Source organism: Thunnus albacares, chromosome 19, assembly GCF_914725855.1.
Source record: "Thunnus albacares chromosome 19, fThuAlb1.1, whole genome shotgun sequence".
Lineage (NCBI taxonomy): Eukaryota > Metazoa > Chordata > Actinopteri > Scombriformes > Scombridae > Thunnus > Thunnus albacares.
In genome coordinates, this window is record NC_058124.1 from 6582248 (window position 1) to 6605725 (window position 23478).

General features: G+C 41.5%; 1 long non-coding RNA gene across 4 annotated transcripts; it reads left to right on the top strand.

Annotated features, from left to right (window-relative positions):
• The first annotated feature begins 495 nt into the window (after window positions 1–495).
• On the top strand, window positions 496–22981 carry LOC122970453. 4 transcript variants are annotated; one of them, XR_006399204.1, is made up of 3 exons: window positions 496–3278; window positions 22099–22342; window positions 22575–22981. It is a non-coding gene; the product is annotated as an uncharacterized LOC122970453 (long non-coding RNA). The 4 variants fall into 4 exon arrangements; XR_006399206.1 differs by lacking the exon at window positions 496–3278 and adding an exon at window positions 18536–20628; XR_006399203.1 differs by lacking the exon at window positions 496–3278 and adding an exon at window positions 20635–21740.
• Window positions 22982–23478: the final 497 nt, after the last annotated feature.

The following is a 23478-nucleotide window of genomic DNA, read 5'->3' on the forward strand; positions in this document are numbered from 1 at the left end:
TGAAAAAGGCCTATCTCTCAAAGCCTGAGCATATAAAACCGATAGATACCACTTGAGATAAATGACAGAACATGTTTTCTCAGTAACGGATTTAATATGCTTCTATTAGCAAGAGAAGGCAGAATGAGAAAGCAGAATAGAGAGAGAGAGAGGGTGAGAAAGGGAGAGTCTCAGTTGTCTGATCTATTGGTCACTTCATCTTCCAACTGGTTTTCCCTTGCCGTGCAGTTCGTTTGTCACTGCCACCACAGGCTTATGTCTCACTTTCCTGAGGAACTGTGTGTGTGTGCTTTCCACTAGCCAAGACAGAGACAGATGGGCCGACTCCCACTGGTTACATGTGTTTGCTCTCCGTCAGAACGCTCTGCCAAGAGGTCTGGACCTGCATGCCACTGAGGGTAATGCTCTCTCCCAGCGGCTGCCGGGTTGCTAGTTCAAAACCCCGGCCTGCTGTTTCCCTGAAACTGGCCCATTGGGGTTGCAGCGGCTGTACATGGACGAGCTTAGGAAAGTAATGGAAAAGTGCAGATGAGAGGAGAGTTTGTGTCGAACACATTTGGGTGACACAAGTGCACACACTCAAAGGAAAACACCCCTTTTTCTCTTACTCTCTCTAATTATCTGATATAGCACACCTGTCTGGCCTTTGCTAATCCTAGCTGTTCAATTTATCCATTATCCACAGCACCTGTCTATCAAAACCCATAGAGTGACCTAAATGCTGTGACAGCCCAATCAACCAGAAAGCAATGACATCAGTGCCATGTAGAAACTCAAAAAAACAGCCTTTGTAAATCCCTGTGTGACACAAGTGCAAGTGGAACTTTTTGTCCCAGTTTGGGGGTTGACATTTGCCTGTTTTTTTTTTTCCTTCCTCTGGCATCAGCAAAGGATTTATGATGAACAAAGAGAATGAACGCTGGATAAAGAGCTGAACTGGCCTGCAGAGCTGCCGTCCAGAGGGGGAAATAGTTTTGTTTGATGGGAGTTGTGTTTTAAGCCCCGCGGTCTGTGCTGGGTTTAACATCTGCTCTGCTGTCGCACTCAGGGACGAGGTGCAGAACACTGTGGCACATTAAAACACAGCCTGCTGCACACACACAATGGTCGAAGACATAGGCCTTGTTCAGACTGCCAGCTCAAATCCGTTTTTTGGCATATCCAGACTGTATCCAGATTGAGAAGTCTGAACAGTAAAAAAAAAAACACATGAAATGAGATTTTTGCAAATTGGATCCAAGCCACATTTGGAGGTGGTTTGAAAAATGATTCCAATCGGATTTCTACAGATGTGTCTCAGTCCAGACGCTCTGGCTGCTCAAATCAAATTTCAAAGTATCTTTTGCGTCACTCACAACGCGCCACACAACGATGACGTCAAATCCAGAGTGATGAAAGTGCATCAGAGCGGCTGAGCAGAATCCGCGCCGCTACTAGCAGAAGGAGGAGTTCTTTTAGGGTGAGATGATTGATCTCCATTTCTCATGCTTCCACGTTGGAAAGCTGCAGCACCAGTGTATGTAGTTACTGACACCTACGTCGTTACCACAGCAACCCATGCAGATAGGTTGGTAATGTCTGGACACACAAATCCGATCTGATCACTTGCAAATAACAGTGTGGACAGTCTGTCTTAAAGATCTGATTTGAGAAACCAATCTGATTTGCCTGCAGTCTGAATAAAGCCATAGAGGCCCACTACCAGAATAAAGTTCCCGTGCCTAAACACACACACACACACACACACACACACACACACACACACACACACACTATTGCTCACAGCTTCCTGTGAAATGTGACAGTCTGACCTTGGAAGTTGAGCATAATGAGATGTAACCAGTGATGCAGAGTGTATATAAAAGTACAGAAATCAGCTTGACTTAGTACATTGACTATAAGTGAAAATCAAACACATTTATTTTAGGCTACAATGTTAACTCTTATTATGCAAAACAAAAGGAAGATCAACTAATTTCATCCTTCAAATGAACTGTGAAAACAAGTCCTGACAGATTCTAAAAGTAAGATTTGAGATGATATTTAACATGTTCGGAAAGATAGAAATGAAAAAGCCTATTTTAGGTTTTGCCATATGGGATGTGAAAACACTTTAAAGCTTGCTATCTTAGCGCCACTCTGACAGAGCGTCATTACTCTGAGCTTGCATCTGGACACTTTGTTTTACGGAGTTGACAAGTGTGAAGTGTTATGAATTCAGTTATCTTGCATGTCTTTGCGTCATCAAAGATGAATGTGGTTTTTGTGGTGTTAGAATCAGGCTGGGGCGTTCATGTTTGGGAAGAAACACAAATGTGGCTGTTCGGACAGAGAGACCTACACACTGTTAAGTTACTGTAATACAGAGCATGAATCACATCAGATCTCTCTGAATATATGTGTGTGTGTGTGTGTGAATAGAGGGTGTGTCTTTTGGTGTGTCTGACAGTTACAAGAGACCAGTTCACAGGGAGCCTCGGGCTTTCTTCCGAGTAGTGTCATGACCTTTAATACACTTCTGTTTAGCCCTGGACACACACACACACACACACACAACTGTACAGGCATATGGACACACACACAACGCATACATATTTGTGGCATACACAGTCTCTATCGACAGACAGACACAAGGGCAACACTATACTCACAAACAAAGGGAGGGGAAAAGCATCCTTGTGTGGACCGAGTTGCTCACAGTGTGTGTTGCTGAGCAAAAACAAAACATCTCATTGTTGTGTGAAACAGTTATGCAAAAAAGAAGTGCTCTACCTGTTCTGAACAAATTATGTTTTCACTGCAAACAAGAAAAAATGGACAGATGGTAGCATGGACGATGTCTCAGTAAACAGAAAACAGGAGAAGAATTGGTTGCCAGAGTGTAAACAAGCAGGTGGGCAACGGATTTAATCATTTTCCAGAACTGTCTTTGTGTGTGTGTGTGTGTGTGTGCGTGTGCGCGAGCTCGCGTGCGCTTCCGAATCTGTCAATTAAGCGAGCGAGCCGTTCGAATCCTGGAAGGTGAGCGAACGAGGAGAACCTGGGTAAAGGTGGTTTCCATGGCAACCGCTGCACTTATAGCACTTTCCCTGCTGTACCCATTTCACCTTTGCCTGCGGTGATGGTTTCCACACTGTGCAGCCAAAAAAGGTTTCCTGCCATGTGATAACAAAGAACTGCAGGGAAGAAAACCTGATGCATGGGAAAGGAGTCGCGGAGATGACAGCAATGACAAGCTATTTCTGAGAATGAAGCGCCTTCACGGTTTCACATGCCAGGTAGGAGAGAGGTGAGGGAAAAATGGAGCGTGTGATAGGGGGATCCATCAGCGGCTGCAATAACAGGCTTGTCAACGATCGAATTAGAGTCACGAAAACACTCCTCCTGTTAAGCTGAATCCATTAATTGCAACAAATGATTATACGGTTATTTTGGCCGCTCTGCTCAGAAGGCAAAAATCAATGCAAACATGCTAAAGGTTTCTCTGGCAGTATAAACTATAAATGCCCCCCCTTGGGTGACAGAGTATGCTGTTAGAAAATCTCTCATCCTCTGCTTGGCTGAAATATATGAGATTATTCTCTCTTATCTTGGAGAGTTTAATTGATGCCTGTTGTGGATGCTTGTCTTGCGAGAACGGGAGCTGCCTGTGTATGTGCAGTGCATTCAAGTGTGTACGTGCGCAGATGGTGCTCCAGCCAATTAGAGAAGGAAAGTGGAAAGGGAGCCATTAGTGCACAATTAGCTCTGATTGCTTCAACATTGTTTTGGTGGGCTGCAGCGCTCTGTGAAATGACCAAATGCTGTCGCGGGCCTCCTGCTCTGGCCCCTCCGCCGCGGCTGATGCTCGCAGGCAGCCAGAGGGAACGGGAACAGGCAACGAGACGGTGAATACGTTTCTCGTTGTCAATGCGCTTTTCCCCCTCCCGTTCAGTCTGTTGATCTCTTCCTCACCATCGCTTTGGCTCTGCTGTTGCTCTTGCTCAATATTTGCCTGATGCAATACCGCTGCCTCTCTGTTTCGCTCCCAGTGTGTCTACTTTTTCACTTAACTCTGCTTCAGCAAGTCTATTTTTTCCCCACTGTCTCTTTCATTTACTCGTTACTTCTCCGACTCAATGGCTTTCTAGACTCTATCTCATGAATGTTGTTTCCTTTCCTTTCCTTTTTTCTACTTTTTTTTATTTAACCTTGAATACTTCTTTCCTCTCTTTCCTTGAAATTCAGCCCTTACTATTATTAAGCACCTCTTATTTTGCCTAATTGTGTTACAAGATTCTTCTAGACATTATCATTCATTTGGAAGAAGAAATGAAGCCCTCTGATATACCATAGGGGTGTAAAGAATAAATGAGACTTATTGGAAAGCTGATACAAGAGTCAAATTCTGCATGAATTTTTTTTAAAAAACGATACAGTCGTCAAAAAACAATAGCTTCACGTAACTTTTTCTAACTTACTGTATGTGTGTGCGGCCTGACTGTCTCTTGCTAGCTCGCTTTGATCCTCAATCACTTACCTGCTTCAAGAGATCTATGTCATTCTCACTCAGAAGGAAGACTGGGACTACCGCATCTACTGCTCCCTGACATCTTGACATTGCATTCCCGTTCTTCAAAATCCGTAACAGTGAAAAAACTAACATAAACCTTGCTTTAAGAAGACAACGTGTGCGCTGACAGTAGTTAGCAAGACAAGCAGTCAACACAAGGCACGTTACACCATCTTTAGCGTAGCAGGTCATGCTACTTTCAACTGGCCTAAATTCCTCCCGAATACTGAAGAAGTGTTTTATCTACAGAGACATGCCCCAAGAAATTCATCCTCCATCCTCCGGCTGTTTACTAGTCTTGGTATGGACAAGTTATAATTTTGTGATGTATTTCTGATTCAGAATTTGAAATAAAAACAGTGTAAATAATTGATTCATTATCTTTTATTACTAAAGTTTGACATTTTGGATGTTTTTCCTGCTGAGAGATAGACAAGAAGAAAGATGCCACACTCATGTCTGTGCATTACAGCACATATGAAGCTACAAACAGAAGGACAGTAGCTTAGCTTAAAGACTGGAAACAGCTAGCAAACAGCTGGCTTGGCTCTGTCTAAAATTAAAAATAAATCTGCCTACCAGCAGCAGTGTTATAGGGGGTATGTGCCGGACTATTTCTTGACCGCAGTGACTTCAGTGGGTCATTTGGCCAGAGTGAGACTGTTTTTTTTTTTTTTTTTTTACCTTTGGACAGAGCCAGACCAGCTGCTCCCAGTCTTTATGCTAGACTAAGCTAGCAGACTTTTTTTTTTTGTTGGTACAGACATTGAGACAGAGTGGTATCAATCTTCTTGTCAAACTCAGCAAGAAAATGAATAATCATGTTTCCCAAAATGCTGAACTCTTCCTTTAAAAAAAGCAATCAGACTAATTACAGTATAATCAAATCAGCATCGAATGGCAATGTACTGTATTGGATTGGATTGTGGAGTGTGTATCTAGATTGAATCGTATCGTATTGACTGAGAGGAACAGATATACACGCCTAATGTGCTATAGTGTTAATACATCACATGTAAAACTAATTAAAGTGCTTCTTCTTTTCTGCACCTGAATTGCATGTAAAGGCTAGATCTACACATTTCTACACTTGTTTGTAAAATATGGTCATTGAATAAAAGATTGCATTTATCACTGTGCCGGCTGGGATCGATAGTACTCTTGTGAGGAGAGGGGTTAGTCAGCAAGGACACAGTAAGATAAATTGGAGAATATATGAAAGTACAGAAACCGTTATTGGAAAAAAAGAGATTTACCACAGGGGTGTAATCTGACTGGTCCTTTGATATTCAAAGATATTATTTTTTAAAACTTATTAAGAGCTTGAGCAATTTTTTATACAGGAGACATCCCTGAAGTTCCTACTTATATTTAAATTTGAGTGTAATCTTGGTGGCTGTTTAGGAAGCTGCAGTAATATCAAAGATTTTACTGTACCTTCTAGTGCAAGTGTGTGTGTGTGTGTGTGTGTGTGTGTGTGTGTGTCTCAGGGCTCAGCAGAGGCACAGATCTTTTGACAGAGTAAGAGTTGAAGACGACAGGGAGCCTCAGCACTGGGGTAAATTTAGGATCCTCACCGAGGAGTAGGCTTCCTGCTTTCTCTCATTCTCTGCCTCTATTTCTGTCCCTCTCCCTCTTCTTCTCCCTCTTTTTGTCTTTCACGCTCTCCATATCTCCATCACACCAGGTTCCCTTCTGTCTCCTTCAGAGTCGGTTGCTTCTCGGCGGGGTGGGAGTAAAGTGTTGATTGGTACCATGCTGGCAAATGGCAGGAGATTGGAGGTAGCCTGCTGATGCAAGCTCATGTTGAGCCCACACCCCCTTTCGGCCTGGTCTGGCAGGAACAAAAGGGATGAAGCGATGGCAGGGGGCTGGCGGACAAAAATAAAAACAAAACGAAATGCCACTGAGTGAGAGAGACACTTTCAGCTCGTCTTTATTTAGGCTTCAGCCACAAATAGTTGCTGTTTTGTTTTTAATTTCACTTGTCAGTGCACTTACCAGCCCAGACACTGTTTGTACGAACCCAAACCGTTATTTTGTTGTATTTGATTGATGCACTGGATTGTAATTACAGTCATTTCCATCAGCACTCAAAAATTGAAAGGGTGGTCCTCTGGACTGAAAAAGAAAGAGCTTTTTTGGCATCTTAGCCTCTTATTGACAGTAACAGTAGAGCTGGACAGGAAACATGAGAATGACATGAAATGTCCCAGGTTGGAACCAGGGATGTTGATTAATGACAATGCTGCAGAAAGAACTTCTATACAGTGGGGACACATGAAAGGAAAAACATGAAAACGATGAATGACGACACAAAATAAATGCAGAGGACTAGTTGGTGTTGGCAGATGTGGTGTTAAAAGATTCAGTTCCAGTCCCTGCCTGTTGTTCTTATCAAGATTTTCTAAAAAATATGTTATATTTCTATCCCTGTGTTCTCATACGAAAAATCTGCCAAGTTAAAGGTTAAACCATTGAGATGCATAAGTGATTTGAACCAACTAGGTGTGAAAAAGCCTTAAATGATGGCTTATCTGTAGATGTGCCAAATGCAGCTGGGGAAAGTATGTGCCAGCTCTACCTTTTTGAATGAGGCCTGGGGACGGAGGGATGAGAGGGGTCGAGTGGTGGGATTAAATGGGGTAGAATGGAGATGAATGATGAGCCAGGAGGTGTCGTAGCAAGGAGGTCCACCTCAGAGTGGGTGCATGTCAAGAATTCTTCTCTATTTCTTTGTTTTTTCTGTGCACATTGTATCATGAATTAGCAAGGCAAACAGTTTTTTGGTGGAAGTCCATTTCTGTTTTGTAGAGGAACATACAAGAATAGCCTCATGGCGCCCACCCTAATCTACCTCATCGTCCAATGTGTTGTCCTCAGTTGCTCTATATGTACAAACCTGGCCATACATGTCTTATTCAAAAAGAGTTCTCCAAATGTCAAGATAAAGTAGGTTAAAAGCTGTGTGAAAAGGGATGTTAGATCCTTAAAAATTTGCCTTTCAGTGTCGCCAATTGTCATTCTCTTTAAAATGCTGGTTGTCATCCAGGCTGGATTGCAATTTCCCTGAGGACCCAGAAACCTCCACACTTACATGTCAACTAGTCTGTGCCAGTTTAATTGTAAATAAAACCACTAATTTGTGCACCACTAAATAAATGTGATGTATAAACAATGGACATGATAAAGGCCTTAAAGTGGGTCCTGCTTTATAACCTAGTCCTGACACACTGTCTTAAAAAGGAGTATAGTTGTTTAAAGTTTATTTAAATGTTCTTTGTAATGTATTGCATGGTGACCCCGATGAAGGCTAAACCCTAAACATTGGTCTCACACCAAAGTTCCAAGTGTTGCTAGAGTTTTAACCTCTATAGACTTTTAAAATCTAGTTGTAAAATTTCATCACTCTCCCCAGTGAAACACTGAGCTCAATCATCTGAGTATCCTCCAAACCAACACTTTAGATGAGATAAGTGATTTGAACCAACTAGGCGTGAAAAAGCGTTAAATGACCACAGTCGTAAATGTGCTGAATGCTGCGAGGAAAGGGAACAAAGCACACACCACCTCTACACACCCAGAACACTAAGCCAGAGGCAGAAACATGAGGATTTGCTAAATGTCAAGTGACTAAGAGGGCTGCTTGAATTTTTCTTCATTTTTCTAAAACCAAGTGACTAGACATTGCATGTTAGGGAAAAGGCTTTGGGTGTTTCTGCAGGAAAAAAAAAAATTAGAACAGAGGATGGGGACTATGGAGTTATGGAGGACAAGTAAGCTTGTTGAACTCGTTGCCAGTTTTCCACTCTCTCTCTCTCTCTCATAGAGAAAGATTAGCTGGTGCGCTATAAAGGTCACAATGGTGTAGTCCTCTTTGGCGATGTCAGCCATGGGATTGGATTGGCTGGCCTTCAAAGGGAGGGATTACCATCGAGCCGGAAGCTAAAAGTAACCCAGCGCTGACAGCCCAGTTCGCAGCCAAATGACAAATTACAGCTGGTCTGGTTAGGTCCATGGGCCAGGAGGAAGTGTGTGTGTGTGTGTGTGTCTTTGCTGCAGCAGACAGATGAAGACTCCTAGAAGCTGGCTGAGTTCTTACCCCATTATACAGACGAGTGCCTCTATTCTCCCCCTGTCTCCACTTCACACACAATGCACACACACACACATACACTCCCAGTGTTGAAGTCCACATGACTCCACCGCCCTCTGCCTCCTCCGCCTCCAGGACAAAGACATCACAACACACACCTCTAATCTCTGACATGCAAGCAGACATACCCTTCAAAGCTAAAGGTACCGGAGCAGATGAGACAAAGATGGACACAGCGGTGGCGATGCTACACGCAGCCACGGGAGACAAGCAGGAGACATAACCCGTCCCTGTTTATTCCTATTCATCAGCGCCCTGTCAGCCACACAGCTTGACCTTGGCATTGTATATCTACCTTGTATAGAAAGTTATGAAACTGACAAGATCTTTGAAGATAGATGTACAGTATTCAGCTGTGTACAGTAAAGTGTGACAACAATCAGTGAGGCAGATGAATAGATAAAGCAGGGCACAAAGAGCAATCCTTGTTTGTAGAACGGTCTTTGAGTACACAGCTAATTGTCACAGCAAATTTGCACTAATTGTATTTATTTGCCTGTTGCCCTACTTTGGCTCATTGACCGCCGGTATTACGGTTGAGCACCTGCGACAAAGCTTGCTTCTACTTCCAGGTCCTCAGGGTCCCTCTGTCAGTGTCTGTTTAAGGGATGCCCGAGTGAGCAGCTGTTGCCTTTACACTGTTAAAAACTGCTAGAAGATCACATAGTTAGATCAACTCACCATAATCTTTCCGGATTTCAACTCAAATGCACTTTCCTTTGTATATATTCATGTCCTGTAGCTATAGTTTTCATACAGGGCTCACTTGGGGAGTAGATAAATAAAGCAAATAGTTACAAAGTGCTTTTATGTGTAAAAAATGAATAATGAATACAAATAGTATGAAAATCAGGATGAATGGCAGACAGAAAATACTGTATTTTGTACAATGGATGCACAAACAGACAAACTGTATGACTTAATTAAGAAAAAAAAATACATTAAAACTGTATATAGTTGCACTCTATTCCCAAACCCACACTTCCAGTAAAACACCCCCAACGGGGGAAGCACACACAGTAATTCACATACTCAAATTACCTTATTAGAATTCATTCATGTGGGATGTGCGGAATGCATTTGCTTTCAAATAAAATGATTTGAACATTATTCTGGCTTTACTACTGAATACGCTTCCCCGTTAGGAGTGTTTATATTATAAAAATAAATTATGTTAACACTTGTCTATATATAAGCTATGCGTACTGAGCAGTGACTTAAATGTGGCACATTTACAGGGAGGGGGAGGAGATGCGAATCTGGCAACGGACGCCGCTGCAGGTAACCCAGGTCATTCATGTCTTGTTAAAAAAAGAGCACACCAAAATACACACTCGATAAGCTTGACAGATGAAAGTCCTCCAGTCACTAATAGGCCTTTTTCATGTCAGATTTATCATAGAAAAAACTCAGGTGTTACTAATGACATTAACGATGCTCATTCAGGTGTCACAGTAAGTCATGACAGTGTGACAGTGAGCCAGCATGTGTAATACTGGGACCCTGAAACTGAGGCAGACAAATGGAATTCAGCCATTGTTAATTTTAGTATTTACGCCTGTGCTTTTCCTACTGTGACATGTCAGAAAGTTTTTTTCAACATGACATTCATTCAACTTCGGTGGTGTGACTCTGCTCATGTGAAGCTCTGAAACAAATCTGAGCAAGGTGGTCACAGACATCACATGTCCCCTCCCTCTGCAGAGTCTGACATTTCTGTTGTTTTTGTAGCTGCCAGCGGCTCTTCCTCGCATGGACAGTCACAAAAAGAGAGAATTCCTCCAGTAGGTCAGTGCTCCTGTTAGCTGCTGTTAGCTCTTGAAGCTAAAATGGTCTCGATCAGCATATATTTGAAAATGAGCGCGGGCGGTTTCACAGACTCACATTCGAGGGTGGGGGCTGGGGGAGGTGGATGTTATCCTTCTACCATTTATATAAATTTCATGACGTTGAGAACTCCCAAACGGTTGACTCTACATCAGCGTTGGCTCCGCCTTTTCAGGGCTGATTTTAAACAGCATGACAGGTTGAGCCATTTTCAACCCTTGTAAAAACCCCTTATAAATTTGGTGTCAATGTCAATATTAACACCAGCACTGATGTGTTTCATCACAGTAGTCATATAATTTAGTTTACAGCTCAAAAAACACGTTTAAGTGTGCAGCACCTCTGTAAGTTGCACCCTTGATAGTGGAGCAGGATCACTGAGTGTGAGCGTTGAAGATTTGATGAGGAATGGAACGGATAGATGAATGAGATACGTCTTGGGCATGAATGCTTAGACAGTACATGAAACATGTGATTAGAAAATTACTTGAAAATACTTGAAATGTGCACCACTAACTGTCATAAGAGACCTAAAGGAGTTAGTATGCGTCAAACAAAGTACTTTTCAACCGGTGGAATGTCATCTGAAACCGCATTCCCCCACTCCCTACTGATGCTGGAATTGGGAGGCCTGCATCAGACAATTTTTGTAACTGACAATTGAACAAGCAAAGCCGCTTCATGCAGCAACTGGCCAGGCCCTGTGCCCCCTTGTAGATCTGCCGCCCTATCAAGTTAACACATTCTCCTGTCAGATGAGTTTTTGAAAATCAAAACTCACCCTATTTGCCTGGGGAGTGGAATACACAACTTTCCAACACCTCTCTGTGTGTATGCAATGTTTAAAAATGAGGCCTCAGGGGGCTGTTGAACAGGGCAGGTGGTTTAGTTTCTGCAGAGGCATACAGGTGGGACGCTGCGGGCCACAAGTTATAGTCTCTTTAGTTATTGCTGGTTGCTCGCCACGCTGATTCGCTGGAGAGCAGAAAAGCCAACAGACATCACTGACTCATCCTTCCTCCCTCTCTTTTCTGTGTGTCTCTCTCTTTTTTCTCTCCGTTTCAGTCATCCACAGAGGACGGGGGGGCTTCTTTTTAGTGTGCAGCTCCTCAAGGCATACACTCAGTTTTTACACACAGATATAAAGTGGCAGACTCACACCTTCTCTTCACACATGCATAACACACTTGATCATATAAGCATACTGTACAAACATGCATGCCCTAAGCTGTTCCAGGGCACTCAAATACACCAAACCACACATTTGCATATGGTTTTGTACATTTGAAGATATATACTCATCCTTTTTCAGGAATCTGCAAATGTACATGACCGTGCTTACTTTCACTATGACTAATTCATTTCAGCATCTGTGATCAAAGCACTCCTTAAACATGAACTCTGCACAGCATCAGGATGTACATTTTAAATGTAAGTATACTATATACTGTACGTGCCCAGCGTTGGTTTTTTATTTCGCCAGTCTTGATGGGAAAAGTGAAGGGAGGCGAGTAAATATTGATGCACATTCTGTTCGCTCTCAGCCTCAGTCCATCTGGATCCACTGTGGCCTCTGGAGAACAAACAACCTGGAAGAAACTCTCACCACTCCCTCCCCTCACTGCCTGCTTGTCTCCCTGTCTTTGTCTTTCGATCCATCGTCCCCCCTGTCCCTCGCACCTCGTTAAGTTTTTACCATGCACTCCACTCTCCTTCTCGTCATTCCCTTGCAATCCTCCAAGAGATACTTTGCTCACATTTCATGTGTGTGTTCCCAGTCACAACAGATGAATTATAGATGAACATCCATGAAGCAGAATACCAGAGATCTCTCGGTGCATTTACACACGCCCCTGCCACAAAACTAAGGCCCTGAGCAAGGGAAACGTTATGATACGGTCATTTAACAAATGCTTTTATCGTAAGTGAACAGTAATACGTGGTGTATTTTTAGCCCGGACCTCAAGGGGCTTTTACTGATTGTTGAGATCCAACATGCGACATAGAATTTACTCTGTAGCCAGCTGAGATGTTGCTTCAATATCTTATTGTTTCTGCTCAGCTCAGTCTATATGTAGGGCAGAGAAACAGAGCCAGTGGAAAAGATGTCCTATTCCCTGTTATCTTCTGTGAGAAAATAAATATCTAAGCATGTCCAAAGCCTCAGAAGAATCTGGAGTATTTGAGCAAGCCATCCGTGAAAGTGAATAGTAAACGCAGTGCCTGTCGTCATAGCTCCCTCATTGCCTAGCCTCTTTTCCTCGGCAAGTTTTTTGCTTTCTGGAGATGATTCTCCTTCTTCTTCTTCTTCTTCTTCTTCTTCTTCTTCTATCTCTTTTATTAAACAGAATCATTTTTTCTTGTCAGGGTCTTCCCTCACTCCATCACTTTTTAATAACCCTCCTCTCTTTAATGAGTTCTGTTATGTACACAGGGGGCAGCGGCTAGGGGCCAATTTGTGATTTCACATCAGATCAGATCAGAGAAATCTAAGAAAATAAAAGTGTGTGGTGGTGGTGGTGGTGGTGGTGGTGGTGGTGGGGGGGGGGGGAGCACACACACACACACATACAACTTCCTGCGAATCTCCTCCTCTTCTCAGCTACGCTCACAAGAGAGAACCTTGCATCTCATCTCAGCAGTCTAGGGAATAGCTGCGCTCCCCAAGCCGCCATTTTGGAAGCAGGCACTGGAACAGCGAGTCACCGAAGAGAGCTCCTTAGAGGGTGAAGGGGAGAGAGCAGCAGGGAGAGAGATAAAGAGGAATGTTGATGTGTACCCGTGTGAGGTTGGTTAACTTCGCACTTCTGGATAGGCCTAATGAAGCTCTCCTGTTCTTCCTCGCTGGGTTTTGTGGCTGGAAGAGTTGCATAGAGGTGAGGGAACTGGTAATGGGAAGCAAGTGGCAAAAACCCTCAACTTTGACAACTGGGTTTAGTCTGTCTCGCCCAGGTTTGGATGCAAAAACCGACTGGATTGACTCCACTCTTCTAATTTTCTTTAGGATGTCCGGTGACATGATGGTGAAACAGGGACTGAGGAATCATATTGAAAAGACAGACTTTCTTTATGGATCTCACTTTGTTCTCAGGGGTATTGTCATGTTGAAACATGAAAGTGCCTTCCTCAAAGAGTTCCAGACCTAAAGTACAAAAACTGATGCATCCCCATGCCACATGGCCATATAGTGAACATGCAGGAATTGCTTTATAATTCACTCAAAACACTGAATTTCATGAAAAGGTATTTATAATGGACCAGAACATCTGTGAGCAGAATGGCTTTGAAGGTATCAGGTCCATATTTAAATAGTAAAATGGATGTGTTTTGAGCTCATCAATTCAGAAATATCAGGAGCCTTGAATGTCTTATACAAGAAGATTTATTGAACACTTTATCGATTAAGGAGACATCTGGGTACAATCAAAGAGCAGTCCTGACACGGTGATTGCTACTCAAAGTCTGCAGGAAAACTCTCTGCATGCCTAGTTAAACTTTCAGATAAGGATTTGCTTCTCAGGCAGCCTTGGCTTGAGACAAAACATAACTGACTTTAGCAAAGGTTCCCGTGAGAACAACCAGATAGAGAAGTCAGCCTGACCCAGACAAGGACAGACAGCTTGCTATATGGAAAATTCCATCACAATTCCCTCTTTCTTGATCGTAACAGCAACAGTAATTACCATAATATCCTTCAGAGTTGGAGTAATATACACCTGTCTTAATCAATCAAACATCATGTGAATGAAAGTACACAAAGATTAATATGAATAAATTATATAACAATTAATAATGTAATGTAGAATTAATAATGTAATGTAATAATGTGATGAATGTAGTGTAGTGTAGTGCAATATAGTGAATCTCAAATATTTAACCCTTAGACATGTTAACACCAATCCATACACGCCTAATTAGAGATATGAATATATTTTCTTAATTCACCAAACCAAAACAGAGAAAAATGAGTCTTAACAAAATACCATAGAAATAAAACTAAACATCTCCATTCACCCATTTTACCTTACTCTGAGAATAGCCAATTAAAGCTAAAATAATTCACATAAATCAAATATATGGCAGAGAATGATCAATCAAAATAACCATATGGAAAAATGAACATCTACATAGCATATAAGATTCAAAAGTACTTCATGATTCTAGCGATTGAAATATGTAGTGATCATCTGAAATATGTACAAAGAAACAAAAAAAAATCAATGTTCAATGCAAGTTATGTACATCCATGTATGTGAGTACATACTACTATGCATATGAATTGAAAATATATTCAAATACATGACTGAATTAGATTGAATTGAATATATAGTAAAGACCAAAATAAAAACAAACAATATGCATTCCTAGATTAACTAAATGATAATTGAATCAGCAGACAAACTTAAGTATAAGATTAACTATAAGAATAAATCATTAACAAACCTAAAGAAAACACACACACACACACATCTGCAGTTAGAGTATGATGTTTACCTCTTTTCACAAACATAAGGATACACTTATGAATCACCATCTGTCTTGTTAGGGTTTTCTTTCCTTCAACATGGTGGAATCCAATCTTCAGATCCTCAGAGATCAACATACATCAACTCCAAACCATTATCACCATTGCTTACCATTTGCTGAGCGGTAGTAGCAGTAGTGATTCTCTTTAGGTGCGTACTATTTTCTGGTTCCTGGTTTGTCTAAGAACCACAATAGTAGTGGTACAATTAACATGGTGATCAAGAAAAATACACATAGTGTAGTTCTGGGGCTACAGCCTAACACAGCTCTACCTAGTCTTTCCATTTTCAATGGAGTATTAGCTTGGTCTCTGTAAATTTAAAATGTGTGGCCACCATGTGAGGGTGATCTCTCTGTTCTCTTGCCCAATCGGATAATTCTGTAAGCAATAACCGTGGGTGATTTGTCTAAACAGTGATGAGTCCTACTCTAACCTCAGTTATTTCCCACCTTCTCTTTTGAAAAGTCTGTTCAGGGTTGTCAGTTACATGTAACCCTAGTTGTTCACAAGTTTATGGAAGCCTGACCTGTATATTCAAATATATGGCTTATTACTGTGACTCCTGTCCTATCTTGGTGAGCAGTCTCAGTATGGGACAGGTAAGGGTCAGTTAGTATGTACAGTCCTTTCAATACACTAGTACTACAGGTCTGAAATTCCCTTGTACACACAAGAATTGTTTAGTCACATGTTCAGTGAGGAACTGAAACACAGTTCTTTGGAGAGTCAATGATAAGTCAGTGGACCCCATCAGCTGTTATGTTTTCAGTGTTAGTAGGAACCCAGGGTCAGCATAAGTAAAAATATCTACTATGCCCTGGACTCCCAAACCACTGGTTTACTGCTAAACACTTTGGTGCTCGTCGGCCCTCTTTTTCTTTTCTGTAGTCTGGGAATGAATCTCAGTCCTGAGTGTGGCCACTTCCACTTAATTCCCTGATTATTTTGGGAAACGGTGGAGTGTCACTTAGTCAGAGCCAGGTGAAACTAGACAGCTATATTTAGTCAGCTATGGTATGTTGTGGTGTGTGGAAATCCCTCTTCTGGTTCTTACACCTGCTTGCAGTGGCTGGCAGGGACCAGATGGCTGGACACGTGTCTCTCTCTCTCTGACCTTTGCTGCTGATGCTGTTGTCAGTAGCACCCGGAATGGTCCTTTTCCACCTAGGAGACAAAGACACTTTGTCAGAGACTTGATTAATACAAAATCACCAACCTTTTCAACATTTCTGTTAGTATTAGTACAGTCAGTCAGTTAGTTAACTTACTCTGTCAGGTTTTCATCAGTCCAAAGCAGAGTGGTACTCCCCATTAGTACTTCATGAGGATGCAATTTGTACATCTCATTAGATCAGACTTGTCAGTTAAAGGTTTTCTATGACTTCTTCCCATGTTGTTATTCTGCAGTCACTCTGAGACTCTCTGTGGTCTTCAATATTGTATCATCTTCCAATGGGAAGTCCCCCGGAGTCAATTTCGAGCCGTCCTCGGGGAAGTTAGACTTGCAGATCAACTTGTGTAGAAGGCAGACAGAGGACAGTATGAGTTAGGATCCCAGAAACAAACCCAGATTGTCGTGGCAATTTTGCAATACCACGCTGACAAAGAGGAGCGAGACAAAGATCTCTTTACAATATTGTCACGTTTACTTTCAGAGCATCACAGGCTCAATTGCCTCAGTTTACAATTGCTATTTTAGACCTGTTGTCATCACTGTTTTGGGCATTTCTCTTTTATAGTACATTGACATCCTAGCACTGCTACAAGACTCTGAGGCCCCTTTGACACATGCAGTCTATCCCTGAAATGTTCAGGAACATTTCCTGCATGGGGTTGTGTGTGAATGGGAGCAGGGATCTATATTGGGGGAAATCTGTACTGCCAATTTCCCACCTCAAGACCTAGTAACATTTCTGGGAAAATGGTACAGCTGTGTTGCGAATGAAAGCACTTTCACATTGAGCGAGTGAACCAATCACAAGACAAGACATTGCTATTTTCTAATGTTTAAATATTTTAAATAAAATGTTCACACTCTTTTATAAATGTTTATTAACGTAACTTTAACGGTATTGCTTTCATAAAGCCATATCGATTATTCAAAGCTCCGTCAGACGCTGAGCCGTGCTCAAGCTGATTATTCAAATCTTCAATCTGACGGAGCTCTGAATAATCAATATGGCTTTATGAAAACATTACAATTAGTTATGTCAATAAACATTTGTGTGAACATTTTATTTAAAATATTTGAAGACAACACAAAAAATAGCAATGTCTCCTCTATTTAAGCAGCGGCTCCCTTTTAAAAGTCTGCGTTGTGTGTCTGTACTTGGTGTGACAATATTACAGCATCATGTTCCATTTAACGTTATTATCTTACCTTTAATATCACAATCCAAATCATATCCATAACATTAACGATTCTTATGGAGTGCAGAGCAAAGTTTTGGTGCACAGGCATATGGAGAACAGAGATGTGAGGAGTCAGATCCATGCAAAAGAGACAGTAAACTGGTTTGTAATTAAGGATTTAAAATTCACTTGTCACTCCTGTTGATTAAGGTGGCTCAGTGGGTGGATATGCCACTACACCAGAAACATATGTAAATGTAACACCAGTAGGAGCATTTATTCACACATATACACACATTGCACTGATGTTCACAGCTAACATTATACTGCTAACTTCATACTCTGCTCCGGTCTGGCAGCCGTTATCAATAACCCGCTCTCTCTCTCAACCACACTCGCTACAACCTACCCCCCCCCCCCCCCCCCCCCCCCCCCCCCTTGCCCCATCTATTCTGGCATTGCCATGGCATGTGTGAAAAGGATGGAAATGTTCCTGAATGTAGCTGCATGTGTGAATAGTAAAAATAACTGGCAGTACCTGAAAGGTTATTCCAGTAATTTGACGGGAACTATTTGTGAAAGAGGTTTGAGTTATCTTTGCTACAAAGGCTGTCACTGTTTGTTCCCTGCAAAGTTTATTCCCTGCCAATGGTCACACCTCAATCATCTTCGGAAGAAGTAAAAGTTTTATCCCTTTAATAGACTATCCATTACAGTATATGGAGACTTATTAAAGAGTTATTCATTTACCTATATTTCTTTCGAGCAACTTTTATTGTTATTTTGTGTCCAAACCATTGCTTTATCCCCCCTTTTCCTACATGGGTGGGCCTATGAGCAATATGTACCAGCTAATGGAGAATAGACTGAGGAAAGACACACAACCAAATGTCCACAAATTTTAGGGGTTGTGAGGGGGTACGTTGACTTACCATGGAGGAAGAGCAATTGTCAGCTCGTTTGGTTTCAGAATGAGCCAATGCATTTCCACATGTTACAGGATTGCAACTTTATCTAGAATACATGCTCTTGTAAGTGCGTACAGTTCAGCTGCTTGTGCTAAGGTACCATTAGGTAATGCTCGAGCTTCTTTCACTACCTATTTTTATTCACTACGGCATAGCCAGCAAGGTATTTGTTATCAGATGGTATATACGCTGAACCATCAGTGTAGAGAATCAGATAGGAATTAGGTATTGGTTTCTGCAACAAATCTCGTCTTGCAGATGTGCTTGTCTCAATAATAGCAAGGCAATCATGCTAATTTTTTGCCTCAATCAAAGGAAGGAGAGTGACTGGATTTAAAGAGGTAAACGTTTCAAAGATATCTGGGAAATGGAAAGAATGATCAACTCCTATCCTGAGCGACGTGGTGCCGTCATATGCTGAGTAGCAGAGCATGTTAAGGAAGTCAAAGGAAACCCCAAAGTATGGTTTACATTTTCTAAGACCCTGTCATTTGCAAATGCCACCATTATTTCAAGTGGTAATTGTAAAAAAAAAACAAACATAAAAAACCCCCAAAATTTTGATATTGAATGAGGAACATGCACCACACAGTCCCAACCTAGTACGATGGGAGAAGATGTCTCAATCATGATGGCAACTGAAGCCACTGATCTAAGGCAACCTGGCCTACCGAGGACCACAGGCGAAAGTCAAAGACGAGTACTACACAACCGGTAATGAGACCCATGTATCTGCACCAGGATGCCTGTAGTACAGACATCCCTCTCATGTACATGCATGTGAAGCTCATGTACATGCATACGAGCTTCACATGCATGTACATTTCATACATGTACATTGCTCATGTTCAGGAGCCCCAAGGCTGGGGCTCTGGAGAGTGCATGTTTCAGTTCATGGAAAGATTTGTGCATTTCCTCAGTCTATAGCACAGTTGGGGGAGCAGATTGGACTGTGGCTGCCCGCAAAACTGAGTCCATAGCAGCGTGCTCATAAATCCAGTGCCTGCAGTCCTCAAAAATTAGAGCATCTCTTTCTTAGTCTTCGGAGGAAGCATCTTGTTCAGAGGTTTCACTCTCTCTCTGGTGGGAGGAGGCGATGTCCATTCTTTACATGTCCCAAGTAGTTACTTCAGGCGGACAAAACTGCAGCTTAGCCAAAGAGGCTCTGTGACCACACTCAGCCAGTCTTTGCAGGAGCAAGATGGAGTCAGAACAACAAGCTTCCTTCGATGGAGAAGCTATCTGCAGGTCGTCAACATATTTGAGAAGGGTGATTCCCCAACTGGAGATCTTCTAGGTCTTGTTTTATTGCTGTTGCATACACGTGATGTAATAAGAAAATCTTGAGCTCCTCAATTCAGAAATATCAAGAGCCTTAGATGTCTTATGCAAAAAGATTTATTTAACCCTTAATCTATTAAGCAGACATATGGGTACAATAAAAGTACAGTCCTGATACCGTGAATGCTGCTTTAAGTCTGCAGGAAAGCTGTCAGCATGCCTAGTTAAACTTTCAGACAAGGATTTGCTTCTCAGACAGCCTTGGCTTGAGACAAAACACAACACAACTTTCTTTAGCAAAGGTTCCTGTGAGAGAGACCAGATAGAGAAGTCAGCCTGACCTGGAGAAGGACAGACAGCTGGCTATATGGCTATCATTCCTTAACAGGATGATTAATTAGCTTTTACCACTGTAGTGCCAATGTAAATGCAACAAATGCCAACAGCGCTAAACAAGCAGATATTAATGCACTGAAGACCAGTGCCAAAGATTCTCTCCAAAAAGCCCAGTACTGCAGAAAATACTGTGGAGAATCAATGTGGTACAATAATTATCAGAAAAAGATGGTTGATTTAAGGACTCAGGTTTATCCAAGGTACTTTGTCACTGGATTTACCAATTTTGTTATTTTATTGCATTGTACTTTGTGTAGACGATTTATGCTACTTCTAATAATAACCTGAGTTTTTACATTTTTCTTATCTCTCAGGGTCAGGGTCGGCCACCAAGCAGCATTCACTGTCTTGTCCAAGGACAAGAGCAGGCGAATGTTTGTCACATGGGCTTGAACTCATGCCTTCTAATTAAAGGACAGCCTACGCACCACTCCACTCTGCTGCCACTTCAATTATGAGAGGCTTGAGCTTTGTTCCAGAGGCGGAGGGTTTCTCCACTTTGTCTATATAGCATGGGGAAATGTCACCTTACTTTGAAGACCAGACAACTACATTTCATGGTGGCGGGGTAAAATTAAACAAATTACTAAAATGTTACAGGTTGAACATTCTTGAATATGTGTGTGTGTGTAAGCTGCAACTCCATTCACCTCTTGTATGTAGCAGTATGAGGAACATGGTGGAAAAGACAGCAATGCAGTGCTTAAGGATAAAATAACCAGCAGCAGATTATAATAAATACCTTCATTTATCATTCTTTCCCAGGGCTCAATTTGGAAGAGTATTAAAACCTTAATATCTTAGTGTGGCCCCTTTGGCTATGTATGCTCTTTATCTATGGCTAAAGGTAAACATGGAGATTTTTAAAATCTCCATAGATCTTAAACTCCATCCAACAAATTGTTTATTTTTTTTTCAGCCAGAATAATAATTATAATGTAATACTTTGTTGATCCCTGGGGAAATTCTCTTCCCTCTCGGAGATTAGAGGTCAGGGCCAGCAATAGAAGAGCATCCCTGGAGCAGGTCGGGATTCTTTGATTTGCCAAGAACACAGTAGTAGTAGTACTAATGATTTGAAAATGTTTTCCAGCTCAAGGTCCATATGCCCTTGCATGCAGTAGGCTGTATTTTCAGATAGAAATGTGGATATTTCCCATCAATTTACATTCATGACTTCAATTGCTTGACATGAAAAAACACTACAACTTTATGTGACCCCTCCCCCGAACAGCAATGTCCAATCATAACTGGGCACACCAGGCTTGCCAAGCTTTGGATTTCCCTGCATGTTTTAAAGTAAATCTATGGAAGCAAATAAGGGTCATTGATATTTTGAGCTTGTGACATGGTTTGTGAATGTGTAATAAAGTTTTGCAGCTGTAGAAATATTTTGTGCATGTGTGGAAAATCTGAGAGATGGACACACAAATTTCCTACCTGTGTATGCAACACTGAAGTTACAAGCTACAAACGTCAAGTTACAAGTACGAATTTTGACCCTGTTTTTACAGCTGAATCCAACTGGTCAAACATAGAATCAACCTGTCCAATCAGAGGGCAGATGCTTCTGTTGCATTCATCTCCCTGCAGGTCCTGAATTTTAAAATGGACTATGGTGCGAGCTCTCCCATGACCCAAGTGGGTTTAATTGTACTTGAGGATACGTAGTTAATAATGGTAAACATTTAATGTGTTGTGTATTTAGCTTGCAGTTCGTTTGCTGTTATTGTGAGGCAACACAGTTGTCCAAATGCATATTTTCAAGTTCAGGAAGGCCGCTTTATGTACAGCAGTTGATGTTATTGTATGACTATAAAGTGTTGCGCTGCCATTGATGAATTTGAATTTTGATTTTTAAGATCTTTCTAATAAGAGTAATATCCAGTCTTCCCTTGTACCAATAAGTAAATAATTCACTTTGTGCAGTTGCTAAATACATCAGTGAGAAGCAGTGCTGTATCAGCGGACATATCATTTGTGTGAACTGATATCACCCATTTGCTAGTAGACATGAGTTGTCTTTGTCATATTTCAGATACTGAAGGAGGCCAAAGACTAAAGTTCCATCCCAAAACTTCAGAGGGCCATGGTAATAAAATGAGTGTCATCAGGGCCTATAGGATGTCACAACTTTGATCCAGAAGGCCAGATGACCTGCATCAGCTTGGTTTGCAGTGTGCTGTACCAGCCTCAACCACTCAGGAGCCATCATAGACACAGATCAGCAGGAAGCATGACATGCAGGAAAATGTATCACTGACTCCACTGCTGTGCAAGAGGTGGTTGTTACACTTAAGTCATACATACAAAATACATATATATATATATATATATATATAATATGATATAATATTATTCATCCAGTTCATCTATTTGGCATGAGCATCAGATCTGTTCAAACTGTCAGTGCTGCTTTCTGAAAACAGAAAAGTATTTCAAAAGAATATAGGCCACATCTATTATTATTATGTTTCCTAAAAGTAACTTTTCTTTTTCTCCTTGACATGCAAGGATTCAATATGTGGATTCTTGGAGACATTTAATTGTATTTTTTCCAGAGGCCACAGAGACAGAGGATGCCCCTGCATCAGATGAAGACCACCTGTGAAGTATCCACAACTACATTTGCCATATTAAATTGCCCTCTACATGACTGTTCATTTATATTTGTGATTTGTAATCCAACTTTCTGTATGTATTTATTCTAGTGCCAAATCAGTTCTTACAACTCAAAAAAACCCATTTCCGAGACATTGTTACATTCTCCAAACACATTGGTTGGTCCTCATCCAAAAAAACCCTTTCTCTTGTAATGTTAAGAGTTAAACATGCAGTTTGGCAGTTTCTTGCCATTTTTTTCCCTGTGACATGCAGCTTTAGTCTCAGTCCACTAACTAACAAAGTCAATGATAGCTTAACCTGCTTGACAATCGAAAATCTTGACAATCGAAGCAGCAGCTAAAGAGGGAGGGGTTTTTCATTTTAGTCTAACATGTTTGCACTTCCTCTTGCTTCAAACTTGCAGGTGCATTGTATGAGTGCCTGATTTTGCACCATATTACTTGTAGTCAAAATGTTTGCTAGGTATTACAAACATATTTCTTTCTCTTTTTGTGCTTCTTTACTCACATAAATGTTATGGCACTCAGGGTGACTGTTTACTTTTAAGTAAGTCCAACATGATGGTATATTTACTGTGGTAACAAATTGTTCGTTGGCCAAGCTCACTCCTGAGCTAAGTTGCTAAATGAGGCACCGAGGGGCTTGACACGTCTGTCTACCAGCCTGGTCTGAAACTGACTGGACCGGGAGAGATAGAGGAGTGATGGAGAGACAGTCTGCTCTGACCTAATGGTGTCATCTGTTGTGAAAAGGCTGTTGTGGTGTAGTCCCGGGCTACTCTGCCCGGATGCAT